Source organism: Hibiscus syriacus, unplaced genomic scaffold (genome assembly GCF_006381635.1).
Source record: "Hibiscus syriacus cultivar Baekdansim isolate YM2019G1 unplaced genomic scaffold, ASM638163v2 tig00117016_pilon, whole genome shotgun sequence".
Classification (NCBI taxonomy): Eukaryota; Viridiplantae; Streptophyta; class Magnoliopsida; order Malvales; family Malvaceae; genus Hibiscus; species Hibiscus syriacus.
The window spans coordinates 4,151,235-4,158,802 of NW_024063525.1; the positions used below are offsets into that span (position 1 = coordinate 4,151,235).

At 29.6% G+C, this 7,568-nt stretch overlaps 2 non-coding genes across 2 annotated transcripts; both read right to left on the reverse strand.

The window, feature by feature from the left end:
• Positions 1 to 6,256: 6,256 nt before the first annotated feature.
• Positions 6,257 to 6,383, reverse strand: LOC120195629. Its single transcript, XR_005523083.1, has one exon. It is a non-coding gene; the product is annotated as a small nucleolar RNA SNORD14 (small nucleolar RNA).
• A 235-nt stretch (positions 6,384 to 6,618) lies between these two features.
• LOC120195634 lies at positions 6,619 to 6,745 on the reverse strand. Its single transcript, XR_005523087.1, has one exon. It is a non-coding gene; the product is annotated as a small nucleolar RNA SNORD14 (small nucleolar RNA).
• Between the last annotated feature and the right edge of the window lie 823 nt (positions 6,746 to 7,568).

A 7,568-nucleotide genomic window follows, 5' to 3' on the forward strand; every position in this document is an offset into this window, starting at 1 on the left:
ATTTTATAGACTATTTTATATTAATATTAATTACAAATTATAAACTATATTATTAATATAAGTAAAAAAAGGAATCTGACGTGCATAAAGAATAAAGGAATCCTAAGAGCATTAGCAAGAAAATTCATAAATAATAATGACATGCATTATTAATTCACACGGTTTTGATTTCCCCGCCGCCCCGCCTTTTTGGGCCCGTCTTGGCGGGAAATTTGGGTTCCAATTTACAGTTTTTTGGGTTTTCATTCCCTCCAAACATAATTTATTACTTATGTGTGACCCCTAAATTTCATTTGGTTTCATCCTAGGAGTTATAGTAAAATATCCTATTTAATTTATTTAAATTTCAGTTTATTTAATTAAGACAATAAAATAATAATATATTTTAATTTGGTCTCATTCAATTTATATGCATATAATTTTAAGTTAAAACAACAATGAAATTATATTTTAAAAAGTTTTACTCATTTATATCAGGTACTCACTTAAAACAAATTAAGTAACCCTCTACACAGTATTCAACTTTGTTGATTAGATTTAAAAAGTTTTACTAATTTATATCAGGTACTCACTTAATCAATTTTCACATTAAAAGTAAATTAGATTTACGAATATTTTAACTCAATTAATATAATTTAATAAAATCAAGTTCAATAGGATATTTTAAATTTAATTTAGTGATTATAAATAAATTGATAATATAAGAAATATAAAGAATATTATGAATTGTAATTAACATAAAAACCAAATTTAATATACAAATTATAATTAATATAAAAATTAAATTTCAAAAGTAATCTTATAATTTAATTAAGTTTATTATAAATTTAAAATAATAATTATATTATTGTAACTTATTTATAAGTCATGATAATATGAGATCACTTAACAATATGTCAGATCATTTACAGGTTGAGTCAATTACAGGTCAAGTTCATAACAGGTCAGGTTGAAAACAGGTCGGGTAATACCAGTTATTTACCAGGTCAATCTCGGGTTCGGGTTCATATCAGTCGGATGAAGTTCGGGTTCGGGTATCATATTTTCGGTTCAATTCGGGTTCAGTGTTCTCAGGTCGGATGCAGGTCGGTTTCAGATCCACATTTCCAAGTCCAACTCGGGTTCAGGTCACACCAGTTCTGACTGAGTCGGTTTCGGATCGCCATATCACAAGTCAAAAACAGTTTTAACTCGAGTCGGTTTCAGTCAGTTTTACAGGTCGGGTCAGCTTTTTACACCCTTAATTCCATTTACGGATATCGATTCCATAAAAATCCATCATTCACATTCTTTTTCTAACATTTGCCCACTTTAATTATTTGGTTCCAGGAGTGATAAACACGCTGTTGACTTAATAAACCACTTCATCAATTTATCACTCTCTTTTATTATAGGCACATTTGAAGTACTTTTGAAGTTTATTAACTCATTAAGGGTATTTTGATCATTTACTACTCTAAAAAATATTCCTAGTCACATTTGACCATTTAGGCCTCTCAAAAGATAAATCTTTCTGTTACGAGTCATCTCTTGCTCTCACAAGCCTTAAGAAGTCAAACTTGACTTAAACAATATATAATATCGATACCAAACTAAGGGTATTGATACACTGTAGTATCAACATTCTTGGTCAATATTAATAATAAAAATTGTTTCAAAGTCCCTTGGCATCAAAGTCCCATCTGGCTTTGACTGGCTGAAGACGGTGTATGATTTCAATATATAATATCGATACCAAACTAAGGGTATTGATACACTGTAGTATCAACATTCTTGGTCAATATTAATAATAAAAATTGTTTCAAAGTCCCTTGGCATCAAAGTCCCATCTGGCTTTGACTGGCTGAAGACGGTGTATGATTTTGATGATTTTATGAATTGGATATGGTGTAAAGGTGCGCACTTACAGAAGCCAATAAGAGCTGGGAGATATGGTGGTATGAGGAACAAGACCATTTGAGAAAAACAGACCTTTGGGGAAAGCTACTAGAGATAATTTTGGACCTTCGTTTCTTCTTCTTCCAGTATGGTATCGTGTATCAGTTGGGCATCGCGAATCATAGCACCAATGTTGGTGTGTACCTGTTATCTTGGATATACATGATTGTGACTGTTGGGATCTATGTGGTTATAGCATATTCTCAAGACAAATATGCCACAAAACAGCACGTCTACTATCGGATAGTTCAGCAGCTGAACTTCAGCTTGTAATCGTTATACAATGGAGCAGCAGAGTTCCTGGTAAATGAGTTCTTTCCCAATGGCTCAACTTGCTTTCGACTAAACATACCCTTGTTAATTCCCATGGAGAGTTTGTATTATCAAGAAAGCAAAAGGAAAAACAAAATAAAAAACTAGGACTCAACTGGGTTCGAACCAGTGAATTCTTGATCTGTAGTCTGATGCTCTACCATTGAGCTATAGCTTGTGTTTTACTCAAGCTTGTCAATTTTAATATTTCATTTAATTAGTTCGGTTCGGTTTGGATCACTTCCAGATTTTCAAACCGAAAACGAACCGAACAGATCGGTTTTTTTTATAAAAAAAAACCAATCAAACTAAATCAGTTTCGTATTTTTTCGGTTTTTTGGATCGATTTTCGGTTATTTTTTTGGATCGGATTGGATCTGAACACCCCTAAAAACAATAGTCTTTAATCACAACCAATGTTGTAGGAAAGGACTTACCTAGAGCAACAATCTATGGAAAGCATAAAAGATGCCTAAAGCATTTCAGATCTTGCTCAAGCCACCACGTTTTGACTCCAACATAATGTCGAGAAATTAACTCATTTTTCTTTGATGATCTATTTACAATTTTGGTCTTTTCTCTTTTTCCTACTAATAAAAAAGTTTTATTATGATCAATTAACCCAAATTACAATCAATTAGACCCACATTCAACCCTATAAATCCAATTATCAATTATCTCGAGTCAATCTTCATACATTGATTTAAAATTTTAAAATATACCAATAACCCAACACCAAATGAAAAAAACAAGAACCCAAGATTTCACAAGTTTAGATGCATGAAATTGTATGTATAAGTTTTATGTCATTTGGATTAGTCATATCTATCATTTTGGGAGAAGAAAATTGTCCTGGAACGTGTCTAGAAAACTATAATTAGGATTATGCTTCGACATAACGGCCAACAACAAAAACTCATTCCAATAAATTAAGAAAATTAATATCACGAAAACGAAAACTAGTAGTAAAAAAACCTTCACTGCATGGAAAATTGGAGGCACTGTTATCAGACCTTTCTTCTCGCCAGAAGGAAAACTTTCAAGTATTTAATTATTAGTTTTACAAAGTTTCCTAATTAATTTCACTTTATTGACTGATAGACGACGGATTTTATGTTGGGTGAATTTTAACTTGCCAAGTAATTTAGTAGACAACGGCGTTTAACACTTGACATTCAACGTTCACATTCTTGACATTTTATATACTCGAATTCGAGACTTCAAATAATAACAACAATTACTTAATCAGTGATGACGTTTGATTAATGCTTCTAAAAATATACAAGTGTTAAAAAAGTCCCTTATATAGAAAACGGGAAATTGTCAAATCATGTCATGCAAATCAATAATTTCAATTAAATTAAAGATTCAATATAAAATAAATGTTCAAACTATACTTAAAATTAACTTTACTTAAGAAAATCATTAAAAATAAAGGTAAACTACAAGGGTGATCATTTAATTATTGTTAAATTTTATTTTAATCACTGATGTTTCGATTTAATCAATCAGACCACTCAACCATTTAAATGCTTTAATCAAACTACTAGTTGTTAACATTTAAATATTTAATCTTCAATATTTATATATTCTATCAATTTAACAATAATTTAATTCAATTAAAATAAATATAATTTCTAATTAAATTATGATAGTGTCAACTGAAGGATATTTTCTTGCAGAATGCTACTATAAGGAATTTGACATCGAGACATGGGGTAGTGATATTTAATATATTCTATACCTATTGCTGAAAGAAAAAAAGGAAGTAAAAATGCTACTAAGGGGGTCAAACCTATAAAGACTTGGCAAAGATAGCAGCAACTTAACCACTAGACCAAGTCATTGCAACATGTTTTATATATTGTTAAATTTTGCTAATGACAGAAATAATTAAATGCAAGATTTGAAATAAAATAATTTTTTTATATTTTATAATTTATTTTTTAAATTATTTTTATGCATAAAATTAGAATGAACTTGTCACTGAATGTTAAAAGGTGTCCTAAGATTATCATAATAAATAGTTATAATATAAAATTTTATAAATTAATTTTTATTTCAAATTTCAAATTTAATTATTTCTGTCATTAACAACATTTAATAAAATATAAAATATAAAATATGTTATACTATGAGTTTAAATATATGACTTGGTTCTCCGACATCCATTATTTTCTTTCAGCAATAAATATATAATATTAAATATGTTGTAATTAGTTACCAAATATCGGCTTGGTCGAGTGGTTTAGGTGTGCATACACTACCACCATGTCTCGTTTCAAATTTCTTGCAGAAGCATTCTTACTCTTTCATTAAAAGTTAACCATCAATAATTTTATTGAAGCATTTAAATAGTTAAATGATCTAATTAATTAAAACTAAACAAAAATTATCAAAATAAAATTTAATAATAATTGAATGGTCACACATATAACTTACCCTAAAAATAAATATCAATATTTTCATGTCTAATCCCTAAATTATGTGTCAAATTTATACTTTTAATTTTTTTTTTATTTAAAATGTTTCAATAATTTTAAGAAATAATTTTATCTTGTTAAAATTATAAAAAAAACCCCCTTTAAAATTCAAAATTCAAATGTCTCTATCACTGCGGGTGTACAAATTCAAAGACCCGATCCAAAATTTTAAATATCTAAGATATTTATCTATATCTGATCTAGAAAATATCCAAAATTTTAAATATTCAAAAAATTTAAATATCTAAGTTACTAATCTATATCTGATCTAAAAAATATCCAAAATTTCAAATCAAATATCCAAATATTCAAATCCAAATATAAAATTTAATTCAACAAAAAAATAATTTTATATTATATATTTTGTGATTTAATATAACTTATTCAATACATCTATTATATTATATATATATTTATATATTAAATTACTCATAATAAATAATTAAATAATCTAATTTTTATTGGATTAGAGTTTTAATGGGTGGATGGATTATTCATTTATTTGGTTAAAAGAGATCTAAAATATAAAAACCAAATTCGTATTTGATCGGAATTATCAAAAAAGAGTGAGGCTACTTGAAACAACCATAACTACTGCTGCTTCTATTACTGAGTATGGTTTAAAGGGGCCTGAAAATGATGGAAATCGAAGAAGTGGAAGACAATGACATCAACCGATGATGCTGCTTTCTTAGAGCAACTGGTGGATGTGGATGCTTCAAGAGCTACACATTTCCAATACCGATCTCTTTCATCTCCAACTCCATAAGCAAAATGGATTCAACGAAAAGAAAATATAATACTTTAGAACAAACAGACAAGAAAAAGATGGAGAGCAATGATTAAAAAAAGTGTAATGAGTTTTGTAGTTTGAAGGATGAAAACAGGTTACAAGGTTCACTATTTATATATGAAGCTGGTGAAGAAAGAGGAGGTTAACAAGATGGCTATAATGCAAGCATTCTAAAAGTTTAGGGATCATTTATTTATTTTATCCTAAAACAATGTCATGTGAAATTTCTAATGAGTTAACCATCAAGTTTCAGTCGACCTAACTCAAATTGAATTAAGTAAAACATCATACGCTAAACTGAAATAAAATAAACGTTAGATATTAAACTAAAAAAAACAGACATACATTAAACCCTTTTGTATATTTAAGCCTTTATTAAAAAAAAAGTAATAAAAATGTAATTAGAGCAATTATTTTTGTATTAAGCATAAATTGAAATTGAAATTCTAAGTAAAAGAATAAAGAGAAAAACACCAAGTTCACATCTATACATAACACAAAGGTTCTTTTGAACATCGAAACCACTCACAACCCAGCTCCAGGCTTCCAGCGAGGGAGAGTACAAAACCTGGCAAAGGCGTAAGCCTTAGGCAACCACCTCGAATGTTTTGAAAAATAAGCTTTCAAATTTTCCATCTATCAAATGAAGTAATAAACATAAAAACCAGATTTTAATTAACAAAAATAACTAGATTTTAAAGCACGATAAAAGGACTTAATAGGCATAAAAGATCTCAGACATCCAAGGAAGGAATAAAGCAGCATAAGCTCTCAAGCCCGGCGAAAGGCGAAAGCTCTTAGGCGGCAACTGCGAATGTTTTTGAGAAACAAGCCTTTCCAAGTTATCATCATGGACCCTAGTTTCACAATAACCCAAGACAGGTATATATATCTCGCTTCAATCATTCAATTAATCACACTCATTTAGCAAATAAAAATCAAGAAGCAAAAACAATAAAACCCCGAAAAGATGAGAGATGGATATGGAAATTTTTGGAATAATGATTCGTTTCGATTAAGCATAAATCAGAGAGGAATAAAGCATCGTGATTTTGCATATTACATGTGTAAACAAATAGAGGATGAAATAAGAATCTCAGACATCCAAGGAAGGAGCTAAGCTGCAGAAGCTCTCAAGCCCGGCTAAAGGCGAAAGCTCTCAGGCGGCCACTGCGAATGTTTCTGAGAAACAAGCCTTTTTGATTTATCATCATCGACCAATATCATTCCAATCAATACACTTAATAAAGAAAAACGACAAACAATTAAAACAGAGAAATTAGGTTATGAATTGTTCTGGGGGCTGATGAGAGGAACAAGGATGAGGTTGGGTTTATAAAGAGGAGCGCAGTTAGGGTTGCAGCCGTTTCTAATGAGTTAGGGTATCTCACTTTCTCTTATTACAGATCTAGGGTATGGGCGGTTGAGATTCGAGGGATTAGTGTAAAACTTATTTCACTCGATCATTTTGGGATTATTAAATTAAGATTTTCTTTTATGGGCTTCGTATGATTTCTCCAAGTTTCAGGAGACTGCTTGAAGTTTCACCGAATGTTGTACAAATTGGACTCGAGTCCAACTGAAAGTAAATATTTTTTTTTAGAGATTTTACTTTATTAGGGTTAATTTATAACAGTAACACAAAAGAATAACCATGCGTTCAACTAGTAGCTTTTTAACAAAAGGCGTTCTCAATTGAAGACACACTTATCATATATGATGAGACGTGTCAAAATTCTACATTCAAATTGGTTGAAGTAGAAAGATGAAGATACCATGTTGCATCTCTCATAAAAAATAATGGAACTCCTTCATTTCATTAATAAGGTTATATTCAACACTATGACATAATATGAAATGAGTGAAATAACTTAAATAAACAATAAAATTTATTAATCACTCTTAAGATAATCTAAGCATGCTCGCAATATCATCTAAATCAATTTTTCATCAAAATGAGGGTCCTTGAAACCATTATAATTTCACAAATATCTAGTTAACACTAGAATTTAAGCTATCACACATATACATATACTAATACA